Here is a 17,420-nt window from a genome sequence, read left to right as displayed (position 1 = left end):
AGGGCAGAAGCTGTGGAATCAAGAGGGAAAAAAACCTTTAGCCTAAGCAGAAATTGAGGAGAAATGAGGCTCTATATTCATACATCTCACCACATTTCTCTGGAGGTGGGCTAAAGGGATGGGGAGGAGTACAATACTGATATGTTGTACACTCCAAAGTGCTTAGTACAGTGCTCTGCACATGGTAAGTCCTCAATAAATATGATTGACTGATTGACTGAGGAGAGCTAAAGCTGAGGCTGAAGCAAAACTGTAAGCTCTTTGTGGGCAGGGAGCATGTTCACCAACTATGTTGGATTGTACTCCCCCAAGAGCTTAATACAGGCCTCTGCACAAAATAAGAGCTTAATAAATACCAATGATGTTGAGGACGATGATGATGATGAGAAGAGAAAATACAGTTGGACAGACCACTGGGAGTGGAGCATGTCAACAGTTACTTACAGATCACGTCCTACACCATGGCCAAAAATCAAGTGGAAAAGCCAATGCAGCCTGGTAATTGCTAGAATAGTTACACATCTTAGGTCATCAACAGAGGGAAATGGGAATAACAAAAGCTGTAAAGAAAGATAATGTTTCAATTACTTTTCTAGGGCACAGAGACCTGATCCTACAACTGAAATTTCCCGAGCCTGATCTGTGTGATTTTTTGGGGGAAAAAAAATAAGTTACTCAATAAAGTGCTTGTTTCATCAATTACATTAAAACGTCAATCATGAGTTCTGAATGCCTGAGCCCTAAACATTTCAGGAACAAAAACAGCTTTGCTATGTTTAATTTATACTTAGAAATATTCTTAAAATTAAAGGATGCCTTTAAATGTTCTCATTCATCACGAGAGCAGTAGCAGTTTACATTTTAAAAGGAAAAACCATGGCCAGGCCTATGTGAGAGGTCAAAGGGTGATGAAAGGATTTGGAATCTGTATCTCCTATATACTTGAAGAAGAAATCCAAGTGATTTGGGTTTGTTTCTTTGTGTTTTTTTGCTATACCTACTTCTGTTCTTCCATCTCTACCAATACTTCCAAAAAAAACTAATGAAAATGATCAGCATGGAAATCAGGAAGTCTGCAGATTTGGGAATGGGATTCAGGCCTTGGTTTTCCAGGAAAGGGAGCATCAGCCTCAGCAGATTCAACATCAGATTGCTAACTCTGTGGCAGAAAGGTTTTGTCTTTAGACTTACAAGTCAATTGTAGCTCACCTGTTTATCTACCCAGGCCTTTGCTGAGACAATCTAATTAAAAAGATGGTAAGCTACTCTGAATGCATACAGATGTGCTTAGAACAATGTTTGACACATTACTATGTCCTTACTTACTAGGACTTAAGCAAATACCATAAGATATGTGAATATTTTGCAAGCATTTAAAAAGCAAACATCCAGAAAGGAGGGGCATACAGTCTGCTGTAGGAGACAGGGTCACTAGGCATGGTGATTTTCCATTTCTAAGTAATTTGTGTCAAAATCATCTCTGGATATGTTCCAAGTCTCAATCAGTCACACATCCCAAAGACACCACCGAGATACATCAAGAAATCACAGTCACATAGCTTCAAGATACTGCCAGGTCTCACACAGCCTGAGATAGAGGGCTAGCTTGAAAGAAGCCAAAAAAAAGGTGATTTGTAAGGGCCTTTTGGGGTTCAGGTTTCTTAGCTTCCTCGTCCCAGTCTTACTTTTTTTGCCTAAAATCTTTATGGATTCAGTTCTGCTTATTTCCCCTTTCATCTTTGCCTTTGTCAACCCTTCATGCTTAACAACAATTTATGTGCTCTGCAAATAGTAAGTCCTTAATAAATACCATTGATTGACTTATTAATCCTGGGACATCGGCCTATCTGCTCCTTATTTATATTAATGTCCATCTCCACTTTTAGACTGTAAACTCATTGTAAGCAGGGCACAAGTCTAACACCTCTGCTGTACTGTACTCTCCTGAGTGCTTAGTATAGTCCTCTGTACATGGTAAGCACTCGATAAATACTGATGATGATGATGATAAATGAGGGCCCCTGCCCTGGATAAGCTTTTTGGATTGCTTTCTTCTCTGGGAAGATAAGGGACTGGGAAAAAGACGATTGGTGACTTCTTTATAATATTCCATCAAATTCTCAAACACATCTGATAACTCATGTCTCATTCATCTTCTAAACTAAATAGCCCATTCCTCTTTCTTCATTACCTTCAATCATCTTAGTTGCTCCTCTAAAGCCCTATTTTCAATCCTCCAATAAATGTTTGGCTAACACAAAGTAGAGGAGAGAAGCAGCATGATCTGGTGGAAAGAGCATGGGCCTTGGCAGTCAGAAGGACCTGGGTTCTAATCCCAGCTCTGCCACTTCTTGTTGGCTGGGTGACCTTGGGCAAGTCACTCGCTTCTTTGTACCTCAGTTACCTCATCTGTTAAATGGAGATTAATTATGTGAGCTAATTGTGGAACTGGACTATGTCCAACCTTATTAGCATGTACCTTCCCCAGTGCTCAGAACTGTGCCTGGCACATTGTAGGTGCTCAGCAAATACCATTGAAAAAAAACAAATACAACTGCTTCCTGCCTCTTCCTTTGGGATATGACGCAGGTGGGTTGGGTTTTTTTTGGAAGTGGTATTTTTTAAGCACTTATTTGTGCCTAACACTGCTCTATGCCCTGAGGTAGATACAAGTTAATCAGGTTGGACACAGACCCTGTCCCTCATGGGGCTCACAGGCTAAGTAGGAAGGATAACAGGTATTTAATCCACATTTTACAATTGAGGAAGCTGAGGCACAGAGAAATGAAGTGATTTATCCAAGATCAAATAGCAGGCTATTGGCAGAGCCAGGATTAGAAACCAGGTCCTTTGATTCCTAGGTCCAAGTTATTTCCTTTAGGCCACACTGCTTCATTGTTCCTAGGTCCAAGTTATTTCCTTTAGGCCACACTGCTTTGTTGTTGGTTAGTACTCATGGAACAGCTGTTTTCTAGGCTATATCTTTTCTGTGGAAGTCAGAAGTTTTGGGCTTTTATTTTCAGAAATTTTCCTCCTTTACAAAATCCCCAATAGTTTCAGGAATGTACACATATCCCTATTCTTCAAGTGGAAAACCTTTTAGATTTTATTATAAAGCTCCACTCTCCCATAGTTATGAAGAACATTTTGAAGAGAAAATGGTAAAGTTCTTGAGGTTTGTTTGTTGTTGTTGTTGTTTATCCTATTTGCTAGGCACTTACTATATCAGGCAACATACTAAGTACTGGGGTAGATGCAAGCCAATCAAGTTGGGCACAGTCCCTGTCCCACATAGAGTTCACAGTCTTAATCCCCATTTTACAGATGAGGTAACTGAGTCACAGAGGTGTGAAGAGACTTGACCAATGTCACACAGCAGAAATGTGGCAGAGATGGGATTAAAACTCATATCCTCTGATTTCCAGGCCCATGCTCTTACCACTAGGCCAGCTACTTCTCTACTTTCTCAATTTTGAAGGTGTTTGTGCCAGCCTGCTAAATTATCTGTCTCCACAGTAGTAAAAGCCTAGGAAGAGTGTAACAAGGGAGCCAGAAGACTGACCCAGCTATGCTTCCAGTCACAATCCAGTGCCCAGGGATTGCACTATGTGTGTAACTTCAGAGTCCATATGGTATCCTCTCCCCTATGAATAGTACACTGCACCTTCCTTCTCATAAAAAAGTCCCTGTCTCAATTCCCTATCAATTTACAAAGCATTTTAAGAACAGTTCATGCACCAATTACGTCAAAACTGTTCCGATATATCTGAAGTTCAAAGCTGTGGCATCTTGCTCTGCTACTTATCTTTTAAGAAGCACATGTTAAGAGGATGGAAATCATTTTCTGTGTAGCACTGGGAATCTTCCAAAGTGTCTTTGTTGTTTCTTTTAACTGCATATGAAAATAATAAATGTGTTAAGCATTTACTAATAACAATAATAATAATAATAATGTGGGTATTTGTTAAGTGCTTACTATGTGCAAAGCACTGTTCTAAGCGCTGGGGTAGATACAAGGTAATCAGGTTGTTCCACATAGGGCTCACAGTCTTCACCCCCATTTTACAGATGAGGAAACTGAGGCCCAGAGAAGTGAAGTGACTTGCCCAAAGTCACACAGCTGATAGGCGGCAGAGTCGGGATTCAAACCCATGACTTCTGACTCGCAAGCCCGGGCTCTTGCCACTAAGCCATGCTGCTTCTACTATATACCAAGCACTGCGTTAAACACTGGGATAAATAAAAAATGAGGCTCACAGCCTAAGGGGGAGGGAGAACAGATATTTATATAGGAACTGAGGAACATTTAAGTTAAATGATTTGCCCAAAGACACTGAGCAGGCAGGTGGTGGAGCTGAGATTAGAATTCAAATATCTTGACTACCAGGCCTTTACTCCTTCCATTCAGTCATTCATTCATTCAATAGTATTTATTTAGCACTTACTATGTGCAGAGCTCTTCTAAGCACTTGGAATGTACAAATCGGCAACAGATAGAGACAGTCCCTGCCCAGTGACGGGCTTACAGTCTAATTCCATTAGGCAATGCTTTTCCTTAGGACCATATATTCAAAAAGAAAGTCTGTTCCCTAACAGCATGAAGGGAAGAAATGTATGTGTAGGTGAATACTCTCTCACCCACACCCATCCTTTTTTGCCCCCTGGTTAAAGTAGCAGTGGTTTCAATTGTAAATGGTATCTATTAGAGAAGCAGCTTGGTCAAATAGAAAGAGCATGGAACTCAGAATCAGGGGACCCAGGCACTAATTCCTCCTTCGCCAAAAGTCTGCATGACCTTGGGCAAAATATATGACTTCTCTTTGCCTCAGTTTCTCTATCTGCAAAATGGAGATTAAATGTTAATTTTCTCTTCCTCTTAGACTGTGAGTCCCATGTGGGACAGGGACTGTGTCCTATCCTACTATCCTGTATCTACCCCAGCATTTAGGAAAATGCTTAGCTTAAATATAAGTTATTATCATTATTACATTATTATCATTATAGTCATTATTATGCACTACCATCCCCCAACAACCCCAGAGTTCATCACTTATCACAGTCCAACAAGGAAGGAAAAGATTCCATCTAGATGCACTGTTCTATTCAGCATCTTAGAAAGTACGGCTAGATCAAACTCCAGCAGACATGAAAAATGGCCATAATTGCAGTAGTGCCTCTCACAAACCAGCTCCAGTTCTGCATAATTAGGAGAGTGGTTTCTGAAAGACACTTGTGGTATGTGTAAATACTAAAATACAGCAGCAGGATGGCAAGACACGGGTGGTGCCACCCAGTCAGAAAAAGGAGGATGGTGGGGTGAACAGAAAACCTCCTGCCTTCACAAAATTGAGATAAAACAGATATTTGGATTAGAGGGAGACGAAAATGCAGCTTCATACTCTGAGTGCAGGAAGAACAAGAAGAGAGCAGTGTCCTAAAGATTAAGTATCAGACTATGGAGAAGAGAATACTGGCTCACCGATGAAATATGCAGTCTTTTTTCCTTGCCATTTTGAGGGTTTGTGTGTGTCTGTGTGTCCATTAATGTTGTTGGTTGGTGTGTGCATTTACTTCTGCAAATGAGAAGCCGAGGGGATAATTTAGCAGCGAGTTTTTTTCCAAAGGTAGCTGCTGTGGGTTTAAATTACCAGAGAAATGCTTTCAATTGCTCTCCTTTAGAATGAAAGTGCTATATGGTACTTCATAAGTTCTAGAGCTCTGTGCCCAGCAGGAGAGTTGTAAAGGGCTAGAAAGACAGGATGGAACTGTCAGGAAATATCAATCTATTGTATTTATTGAGTGTTTAGTATATACAGAGCACTGTACTAAGTGCTTGGGAGAGTACAATACAACAGAGTTGGTAGACACATTTTCTCCCTGCTCCAGTCTATTCTTCCTTCCACTGCCCGGATCATCTTTCTACAGAAACACTCTGGGCATGTCACTCCCCTCCTCAAAAACCTCCAGTGGTTGCCTATCAAACTGCGCATGAAACAAAAACTCCTCACTCTTGGCCTTCTACCTCACCTCCCTTCTATCCTTCTACAGCCTATCCCGCACCCTCCGCTCCTCTGCCGCCAACCTCCTCACAGTCCCTCGTTCACGCCTGTCCCACCATCGACCCCTGGCCCATGTCCTATCGCTGACCTGGAATGCCCTCCTTCCTCACATCCTCCAAAGTAACTCTCTTCCCCTCTTTAAAGCCCTACTGAGAGCTCACCTCCTCCAGGAGGCCTTCCCAGACTGAGCCCTCCTTTTCCCTCTGCTCCTTCCCTCCCCATTCCCCCTACTCCCTCTCTCTGCTCTTCCCCCTTCCCCTTCCCACAGCACTTGTGCATATTTGTATATATTATTTATTACTCTACTTATTTTGCTAATGATAAGTATATATGATTCTATTTATCTTGATGATATTGACGCCAAGACTACTTGTTTTGTTCTGTTTTGTTTTGTTGTCTGTCTCCCCTGTTTAGACTGTGAGCCCGTTGCTGGGCAGGTATTGTCTCTACATGTTGCCGAATTGTACATTTCAAGTGCTTAGTACAGTGCTCTGCACTTAGTGCTAGCTCAGCAAATACGATTGACTGAATGACTGAATGAATGAATGAAAAGGTGATTACAATCTAGAGGATAAAACTTCCATTTATCAACTTTAGTCTGCAACTTCAGTGCTAGACAAGAGAGTCAAACTATAGAAGTATAAACAGAAAGCACAAGATTGGCCTGTGCTCTAACAATGACCGTCACACCAGAAAAATGATAATAATAATAATAATGGTATTTGTTAAGCACTAATTCAGTGCCAGGCACTGTACTAAGTGCTGGGATTGACACAAACAAATTGGCTTGGACACAGTCCTTGTCCCACTGGGGGTTCACCACCTAAATCCCCATTTGACAGATGAGGTAACTGAGGCACAGAGAAGTGAAGTAATAGAAGGAATGTCACATAGATGCTCTGCCACTTGTCTTCCATGTGACCTTGGGCAAATCACTTAACTTCTCTGTGCCTTATCTTTGAAATGGGGATTAAGACTGTGAGCCCCATGTGGGAGAGGGACTGTGTCTAACCCAATTACCTTGTACCTACCCCAGGGCTTAGAACAGTGTCTGACACATAGTAAGGGCTTAACAAATACCATTTAAAAAAGATGCTTGATTTGTGTCTCTCCAGAGGAGGCATGTCAATCAGTGGTGCTTACTGAATGCTTACTGTGTGCAGATCACTGTATTAAGCATTTGGGAGAGTAAAACAGATTAGGGAGACATAGTCCCAGCACTCACTAGCTTAAAATATAATTGAAAATGAATGTATATTTCAGGTAGAGGAGGCAGCAGAGTACAAGAAGGTGAATATAAGTGCTGTTGGGGTGGGATGAGTACAAAACCGCTTAGGGAGACTGTTGAGTGCCACCTTGCAAATAGATTTATAAACCTCATGGGTTGCCGTTTGTTTCATGGGCCCATCCCATGCATATTTGTGCCTCCTAAAAGAGCCAATTTGTCCCCCTCTACTTACTATTCATTCATTCAATCGCACTTAGTGTAGTGCTCTGCACACAGTAGGCACTCAATAAATGTGCTAAAATGCTTGGGAGAGTACAATACTCTCAGCATGGATCAGTGGAAAGAGCATGGGCTTGGGAGTCAGAGGTCATGGGTTCTTATCCTGGCTCTGCCACTTGTCAGCTGTGTGACTTTGGGTAAGCCACTTTATTTCTTTGTGCCTCAGTTACCTCATCCGGAAAATGGGGATTATAGCTCCATGTAGGACAACCCGATTACCTTGTATATCCCCCAGAGCTTAGAACAGTGGTTGGCACATAGTAAGCACTTAACAGATGCCATAATTATTATTATTATTAAAATATAACAATGAACAGACAAATTCCCTCCCCACAACAGTCTAGAGGAGGAGACAGATATGGATATAAATAAATTACAAATATAATGAATAAATTATAGATATATCAACTCCTTTCTCACTTCTCTGTAGGTCTAAACTAAGTGAGCAGAAGGGTTTGCCTACAGTAAAAACATGACTACAAGGAAGGGGTCAGGCTCTCTTAGGCTATGTGCATACAAGATAAATGCTCTTTGGCAGAGTAGTACCTGCTGGATGGTGGTTAGAAGACCAGATTGGGACAATGGCACTCAGGCACTGCAGCACTGACATTTACTAGCTAGTCCAATTAAGTCCTTGCAAAAGTTTTTATTTCTTGTTGAATAGGAGTCATTGGCTTTAAAGCACTCCATCATCTTGCCCCCTCCTATCTCCCCTTGCTTCTCTTCTTCTACAACCCAGCTCTCACACTTCACTCCTCTAAGTGCTAACCTTCTCACTGTGACTCGATCTTACCTGTTTTGCCACCGACTTTCAGCCTACATCCTGCCTCTGGTCTGGAACACTCTCCTTACTCAAATCTGACAATCACTTCCCCTGCCTTCAAAGTCTTATTGAAGGCATATCTCCTCCAATAGGTCTTCCCAGACTAAGCCCCACTTTTCCTCATTTCCCTCTCCCGTCTGCATCATCCTGACTTGTTCCCTTTGCTCTTCCCTATCCCAGCACCACAGCACTTACATACATATCTGTAACTTTATTTGTATTGCTGTCTGTAGGGGAACCAATATAGAGGATGCATACCTAAGTGCCTTGGGGATAGGGTGAATAACAAAGTACTTAAGGGGTACAGAGCCAAGAGCATAGATGATGCGGAGAGGAGGGCAGATATGAATGCTCTCTGCAAATGCTTATTAGTGAGCTCTCCATTAAAGTTTTGATGCCATGGATAAACTGGATATCTAAGCCAAGTAGACACTCTCCAGTCTCTGTAATGCAGTTCCAGGAGTTTTTAGTTTTAAATATTGGCTGGGAGTGATCAGTTTCTGGTTTCCAACTCCCCAAGTATAGCAAAGGTCATGAAAGGCAGGGTTGCCTATTGGAAAGAGCACTGTCCTGGGAGTCAGAGGACATGGATTATAATCCTGCTCTGCCAGTTACCTTCTGTGTGACCTTGGGCAACTCACTTATCCTCTCTGTGCCTCAGTTCCCTCATCTGTAAATTGGGGATCTAAATCCTGTTCTCCTTCCTTTTTAGACTGTGAGCTCTGAGGGGGACAGGGACTGTGAGCCACCTGGTGAATTTGTATCTACATCAGTGTTTCATACAGTGCTTAACACATAGTAAGCACTTAAATACCACAGTTATCAATACTATTATCACCATCAGTGGCTGTTAATATGGGCTGCTGTTAACACCCAAGATTTCCTTTCTGTATTAGAGATCTCTTAAATGCACCCATAAAGAGAAGAGGGAATTAGCCAGCTATTGTAAAAGGGTTCAACAGGCTACTATAATAGACTAACCAATGGAAACAGCAGTTAAAACTTCTCTTTCTCCAAGTGAAACATCACACTAGCCATTAAATTGAACAAGGGACTGCCGGGACTCATTTTCAACTGGAACGCAATCTTGATTGAGAACGCGTCTTATTTCATGCTGTGTCGTTTCACTCCACATCAGTGTTCAGATCGAGCCTGGACCTCCTGTTCTTCTAAAAAAACTAAAAAACTGGGCCAAAAAGGCCACTTACTTAGGAAAACTTCAAGGGACTCCTTGGAGCAACTAATCTGTTCTACACTTCAACAGTACCTTCAAGCAGGAAACGCCCACATTTGGTTCAGCAATGATGTGAATGAAATGGACCAAATCCCTGTTCCAAGGAGAAAATGGAAATCAATTATACAGACTACATTTTTGTTTTTCTCAACTACCAGATTCCCAGAATATGGCAGTTGGGGAGGAATTCTGTATTATTCACTGCCTTCCTGGAGCTTTGGTTCTAGAGAAGCTTGTGTTACCCTGTGAAAAGAACACAGACCTGGAGGTCGGGGCTCATTTGCCTGTGGTGTGACTTTGGACAAGTTACTTCACTTCTATGTGGTTTCGTTTTTTCATCTGTGAAATCAGTATTAAACAACTATTCTCCCTTTCCCTGAAACTGTGAGCCCCCCATGTGGAGCAAGGATGGTGTCCAACCTGAATCTTTTACCTACCAACACTTAATGGAGTCCTTGGCACATAGTAAGCACTCAATAAACACTCTAATAATAATAGTAATAATGCTCATTACTTTATGATTATTTTATTATTACTTTGCTAGGTAATTATCAGATGTAACAGTTACTATTGTTGTTTTTATTACTCCGTTCAAAGGGTGGTGAGGGAGAATGAAGCTGCCAGGAATCAAGACAGGACTCTTGTGTTTTGCAAAAGCTTTTCCTGAAGTCTTTGGAAGAGTCAGACAATGCCCAGCCCAGCCAAATTGTTGTACATCTCACAATCTGGCACTGCTGAGGAAGTTGGTGCATGCAGCGCTATTTCCTACAAACATAAGGAGCCCTCAGAGGGGGGTAAAAGAAAAGGCCACAGCCTATAATGCCTGCCTCTGTGGAGCTGGTATGTTTAGAGAGGACTAAAAGAGGTAAGCGTAAGGACAGACAAATAATTCCCAGCTTTGGGCACCTGCACTCCCTGTCCCAACTGAGCTTTTGGTCAGCTTGGAATGGGGGGAAGAGACAGAAATGTGGGGGATTTAGTCTGGGCCAATCACAGAATCCCTTTCAGGATAACATCTGGAGAGTTTCTAGTATTCTACCAGTTTTTGCTACAGGAAGGAGAGTCAAGCAGAGACCTACCCATTCCATTCGTAGCTTGGGCAATGATTAGAGAGTGGAAGGAAATCTGCTACAAGTCGAAACTCACCTGAGCTGGACGGCAGCAGCATGGGAGAGTCGAGGGTGGAGACTCAAGTTCATTGCACAGAGGAAGGCAATGGTAAGCCACTTCCATATTTTTACCAAGAAAATTATATGGATACACTACCAGAACAATTGCAGATGGAGGTGGGGCATTCTGGGAGAGATGGGTCCATAGAGTCATTATGAGTTGAAGATGATGCAACAGCATGACACAAGACAGGACGATTTCAGAAGACCTAGATGGAATGGGTAAACACCCACTTTATAAATGGAGCTTGCATTAAAGCAACATCTCTCCTTGGTATTTCCATATCATGGAGAAGCAGTGTGGTCTAATGAATAGAGGCCGGGCCGGGAATCAGGAGGAACTTGGTTCTAATTCCGGCTCTTCCACTGTCTTCCGTGTGACCTTGGGGAAGTCACTTAACTTTTCTGGGCCTCAGTTCCCTCATCTGTAAAATGAGGATTACGGCATTGAGCCTCATGTGGGACTGGGACTTTGTTCAACTCGATCTACTTGTATCCATGCCAGCGCTTAGTATGGCGCTTAAGAAATACCATAATTATTATTTATGTTTTCTTTCTTTTCAAACGGGACTCCTGTAAACAAAGAGTAAAAGGATTATGCCTGAGGATCATAATCACCACCTAGTAATGTTCTTTTAACTGGTCCCAGAAATGCCTCACTCCTGCCTCTTCCCCTTCCAGCCATTTCAAAGGGAGCCTTCTAGGGTTTTTTTTTATCCTTTTCATTGTTATAATTAGTACTGACTCCCATGATGAGTACGGCCGCCTGATATCTACAGGCAAAAGTGCCCTGTACTATATAGATGCCACGATGAGTTATTTTCCCAGATACTGAAGTACAGTCTAGGGTACCAGGGTGTTGTAGCTAATGAATGCAGAATGGGACAGCAGGGAAAATGAGGAAAAGAGGGAGGAGATGAGAGACAATAGCACAACCACAGAATTATGTTGCCCACCTGGGATACATTATCCCTTCTGAGGATGAAATTAGGCAGAAAATATTCCTGTTGCTCAAATACTGAGAAACGGTAATGATGACACTTTGGCAAAGTATGCAAATATTGATGGAAAAGGACCCACACTGGCAGAGATGCTGCCACTTAACTCATCAGAGCAGTTGGCCCAAAACTCAAGTAGGGTTAAGGATCAAAATGCACAGTTCTCCCCATCCCACATAAACAATCTTCCTGCTTGAGAGGCAGACAGGCTTAATTTCTAGCTTCGTGTTTCAAAGGCAATGTGCCTTTCCAACCGTGAAGAAGGGCTTAGGATTCTATTTCTCAGCAGTTGTTGTTAAAGGCAAAGGGTCATTGTACCTTTAGGGAACCTCATGAGTGGCTTGATAAACTGTCTGCATGAGGATCTGCTTCATCTATTTTTGAGATGTGCAACAATCTTTTCATGAAAATAACCCCCTACCTTCCTTGTCATCTTACCCCATCTGATACTTCAGACTTGCGCTTATCTGCTTACTTATTGTTGGTCTGTTTGCTCATTTAGGGATTTTAGTTATTTAATTGATTATGGTACTTATTCAGTGCTTACTATGTGTTGAGCATTGTTCTAAGTGCTGGGAGAGATACAAGTTAATCAAGTTTGAAACAGTCCCACATGGAGCTCACAGTCTCAGTAGGAGAGAGAACAGTTATTGAATCCCTATTTTACAGTTGAGGTACCTGAGGCACAGAGACGAGACTTGCCCAAGGTCACACAGCAAGCAACTGGCAGAGGCAGGATCAGAAGTCATGTCCTTTGATTCCCAAACCCATGCTCTTTCCACTAGGCCATGCTGCTTCCCTCACTTGTTAGTTATAGCATATTTGTACCTAGCCTCAATCCTTTAGCTATTTTATATTTAATAGTTTGTGCCTGCTTGCCTCCCCAATTCATTTACAAGATTTTCAATGTCAATCTATCAGTCATATTTACTGAGTGCTTACTGTGCAGAGTAATAATGTTGGTATTTGTTAAGCGCTTACTATGTGCCGAGCACTGTTCTAAGCACTGGGGTAGACATAGGGGAATCAGGTTGTCCCACGTGGGGCTCACAGTTTTCATCCCCATTTTACAGATGAGGGAACTGAGGCACAGAGAAGTTAAGTGACTTGCCCACAGTCACACAGCCGACAAGTGGCAGAGCTGGGATTCAAACTCATGAGCCCTGACTCCAAAGCCCGTGCTCTTTCCACTGAGCCACGCTGCTTCTCCAGAGTATTGCATTTAGAGCTTGGGCGAATATAATAGAGTTGACAGACAAGTTCCCTGCCCACATTGAGCTTAGTGAGGGTTCCTTTTATTTTTATGGTATGGTTCTTAAGCATCTGCAACCCAGATGACCATGCCAACTGCTTTGTTAACAAAATCTCAACCAAGACTGTGAGCTCCTTGTGGACAGGGAATGGGGTCTACCAACTCTACTGAAGGAAACAGCAAGGCATAGCAGATAGAGCACGGGTCTAGAAGTCAGAAGGTCATGGGTTTTAATCTCTGCTCTGCCATTTTCCTGGTATATGGACTTGGGCAGGTCACTTCACTTCTCTGTTACCTGATCTGTAAATTGGGGATTGAGACTGTGAGCCCCATGTGGGACAGGGACTGTATCCAAGCCAGTACAGTGCCTAGGAAACAGTAAGCACTTAACAAATACCACAATTATTGCTGTTACTGTAAAGTTCTCTCCCAGGTGCCTAGCATAGTGTTTGTCACATAGTAAACACTCAAGGTAAGAGATTTATTGATTGATCAGATGTGAATTTCTTGATGATTTCCCTGCCTCCAGTCTTTACCACCTCCAGTTCAAACTTCACTCTACCAGCCAGGTCATTTTTCTTAAATGGCCTGTGCTTGTCTTCCCACTTCTCAAAATCCCCTATTCCTCTCTGATCAGGGAGAAACTCCTGACCATCAGTTTTAAGGCATTCAATCAGGTCTCTCTCTGCAACTTGGTCTCAGTCTTCTTTTTTTCTGTCAAGCCAATCTACTCCCTGTGCCCCATTCTCCTCTCCCCCACTTCCAAAATCTTGATCATGCCCTGCTATTAGCCTGGAGCTCCCTCCTTCACATCCTGTAGACCACTCTCTCACCATCTTCAAGGAAATCATATCTTCCCCAGAAGGGATTTACCTGATTAATCTCCCATCTTCCCACACTCTACCACCACTAAACTGCCACCTCAGGACTTCCACACACCTAAACACTTTTGCTACCCCCTTCTTGCACTTAATATATGCATCTTTCTAATCTGTTGGTTTCCCCAGCCTGTAAATTATTTTAATGTCTGCCTTGGCTGCTGTATTGGAAGCTCCTTGAAGCAAGGGATCAGTGCAATCTCCCAAGGGCTTTGTATAGTGCTCTGTACATAATAGGTGCTCAATAAATACTATTGGTTGATTGACAAAAGGCGAGCCATAAACGCTACCGATAATGATGGTGATAGGACTCATCATTTGGCAATTACAGTACTTATTATCATTATTAATCATTATTATTATTGATACTTATTATTATGGTATTTGTTAAGATCTTACTTTGTGCCAGGCACTCTACTAAGTGCTGGGGTGGATACAAGCTGTTTACTATGTTCCAAGGAGTGTACTAAGTGCTAAGGTAGATATAAGATTCTCAGGTGAGACTGAGTCCTGGCCCACATGGAGCTCTTGGTGTAAGTAAGAAGGAGTAGAATTTAATTCCCATTTTACAGATAAGGAAACTGGGGCCACAGAAGTTGAATGATTTGTCCCAGGTCACCCAGCAGACACATAGCAGAGCTGGGATTATAATAACAATAATAATGATAATGGTATTTGTTAAGCACTTACTATTGAGCCAGGAACTGTATTAAGCTCTGGGGCAGACACAAGATCATCAGGTCCCATATGGGTTCCCATTTTAAGTAAGAGGGAGAACAGGTATTGGATCCCCATTTTGCAAATGAGGAAACTGAGGCACAGGGCAGTTAAGTGATTTGCCCAAGGTCACACAACAAGTAAGTGGTGGAACCTGGATTAGAATCTAGGTCCTCTGACAACCAGGCCTGTGCTCTTTCCACTAGGCCACAGTGCATTCACTGCAACTCTTCTGGAGAGTAGTTTGTGGATATCGCTTTGAGAACTAGAGCTACTGTTCTATGACAAAGAAGATCAGGTTTTCATTAAGTCTAAGCTTTTGGTTCGGAATGTCCCACAGCAAAGGTTACATCTCCCAACCAAGGCCAATTGGAAAGTGCTGGTTTGAGCTTGGACAACACTGTAGGATGAAGGGTGGACAAGGCCCAAGGAAGCAAGAAAGGAACTAATTGTGTAGGAATCTTTCGGCTTAAATTTGGATATAGAGGTCAAAATTGTCCTTGAGGTCAATTAGTTTTCAGGTTCACAGGGTCAGGTCATGCATTCAAGAATGTGCAGATGAGTTTGCAAGAAATGTTTAATTTACTAAGTGGGTAGGTCAATTTGAAAGTTGAGATACACTGAACCAATTAAGAGTACATACTAATTTGTAGGACAATAATTTGTTTGGGTTTTTTCTCCTCCAACATGAACAATGCTTAGGCCCCTTGCAAGGTTCATGAGAGGTTAATACACTGGAGACTGAAAGGTACACTTTGGTTGACTACTTATTCTGTCAATTGTTACTATCCTTCCGGTTAATGTCTTGGGGAAGCAGCGTGGCTCAGTGGAAAAGTGCCCGGGCTTGGGAGTCAGAGGTCATGGGTTCGAACCCTGGCTCTGCCACTTGTCAGCTGTGTGACTGTGGGCAAGTCACTTAACTTCTCTGTGCCTCAGTTCCCTCATCTGTAAAATGGGGATGAAGATTGTGAGCCCCACGTGGGACAACCCGATTCCCCTGTGTCTACCCCAGCGCTTAGAACAGTGCTCGGCACATAGTAAGCGCTTAACAAATACCAACATTATTATTATTATTGTTAAGAACCTGACCCTGGCCCCTGACCAGAAACAGTATGAAATGCCTAGACATCACCAGAATACAAGGTCCAGGGATAACATCATTCAATTCACATCAGACCATGAGCTGAAAATTTTAAGTCTATCAGTGTCTTCCCTCTGTTATTAGAACTTTGATACAGATATGTATATATAGAAAAAGAGATATAAGAAGCTCTACCTAACCAGACTTTTACTCTCTCCCCAAAAGTTCAATAATATATCTATCAGTCAGTGGTATTTTTCGAGGACCTACTGGGTGCAGATCACTGTGCTAAATGCTTGGGAGAGTACAAGAAAATAATTTAGTAGGCACAATCCCTGCCCGCAAGGAATCCACACCTCACCATATAGGGAAGGATGAATCAGCCATAAGTATGGAAATATGTTGGCAGCTTTTCCATAGGGGTGATGGTATCTATGGCTACCCTGTGGGGTGGACAGGCTCTACAGGAATTCTGAAAATATGAGTGGCAAAGACCACCAGAGGCTTCTGAGGAAGCTACCCTGACCGCTGCCTGTTAGTCTAAGTGCCACTGATAGCATCAGCATAGTGCTGAGATCACTTTAGTCATGAGAGGTTAACATATGTAAATTTCTTTCATGCATGTGCTACACCCCTACCCACCTACTTTTTCATTTATGGTATTTGTTAATCACTCAATCGTATTTATTGAGCGCTTACTTTGTGTGCAGAGTGCTGTACTGAGTACACCATAACAATATAACTGTTGGTATTCACATTCCCTGCCCACAAGCACCAACTATGTGCCAGCCGTTGTATTAAGTGCTGGGGTAGGTATAAGCCAATCAGGTTGGATCCATTCTGTGTCCCACATGGGGCTCATGGTCTTAATCCAAATTCTACAGATCCAGTAACTGAGGCAAAGAGAAATTAAGTGACTTGCTCCAAGACACACAGCAGTCAAGTAGCAGAACTGGGATTAGAAGCCAGGCACTTCTGACTCCCAGGTCCATACTCGATCTATTTGGCAACACTGCAGGCTTGCTAGTAACACCCACTGCTCAATGGGAATACCACTGGCAAAAGTTAGAGAGTGAGAGTGATGCAGCACCAAAATCAATCCTTTAACTCAGCACTTTGGTCCCAGAATCTTTGTGACTGCACTGAAGTTCATCTTTTACCATTAGCACTCATGTACCATTGACAATTCTAACACTAAATACTGAGGATGATAAAGTAGGTTATAATGAAGGGGGAAAGCCATATAGAAGGATTGTGAACCATCGCATAACTGACTTTGAAATCCAGAGATTGGAATTCTTCTCTGTGTTTGCTCTTAAACTCTCCCACCTGCCTGAACTAGATCAACACTGCCCAATGCCTTTGCATCAGAGCTTAGGGCAGGAAATCCCAACTCTCAAAGAGGTTAAGCAAATGCCAAATACAAAAGAAGAGAAAAGCAATAAAATAGCTAATTTTAAAGTTGTTTCTCTACGCAAGTCCCAGAGATAGAGATAGGGAGGGAGGGAGAAGGAAGAGAGAAAGAGATTAGAGAAGAGAACAAGGAAGAGAAAGGAGGGTTGAGGAAAATGAGGATGGACAGGGAGCAATTTGCAAAGGGTGGTTTGGGGAATTTTGAACTGTCTTTTCCCATTTATTTTCTTTTTTTAAGCACTGGAATAGAATGTATACTTAGGAGAACCAAGGGGCTTACTGGAAAAAA

The 17,420-nt window shown here is 42.3% G+C and overlaps 1 protein-coding gene and 1 non-coding gene across 2 annotated transcripts in view; one reads left to right on the top strand and one right to left on the bottom strand.

The window, feature by feature from the left end:
• Positions 1 to 17,420, bottom strand: part of NRXN3 (neurexin 3) — a 1,784,727-nt gene that overhangs the window by 546,464 nt on the left and 1,220,843 nt on the right.
• On the top strand, positions 10,622 to 10,759 carry LOC114816360. The gene has a single exon (XR_003764124.1). It is a non-coding gene; the product is annotated as a small nucleolar RNA SNORA7 (small nucleolar RNA).

The sequence above is a fragment of the Ornithorhynchus anatinus genome, chromosome 1, assembly GCF_004115215.2.
Source record: "Ornithorhynchus anatinus isolate Pmale09 chromosome 1, mOrnAna1.pri.v4, whole genome shotgun sequence".
NCBI lineage: Eukaryota > Metazoa > Chordata > Mammalia > Monotremata > Ornithorhynchidae > Ornithorhynchus > Ornithorhynchus anatinus.
Note: the sequence above shows the minus strand (reverse complement) of the source record. Positions and strands in the feature narration are given on the sequence as shown.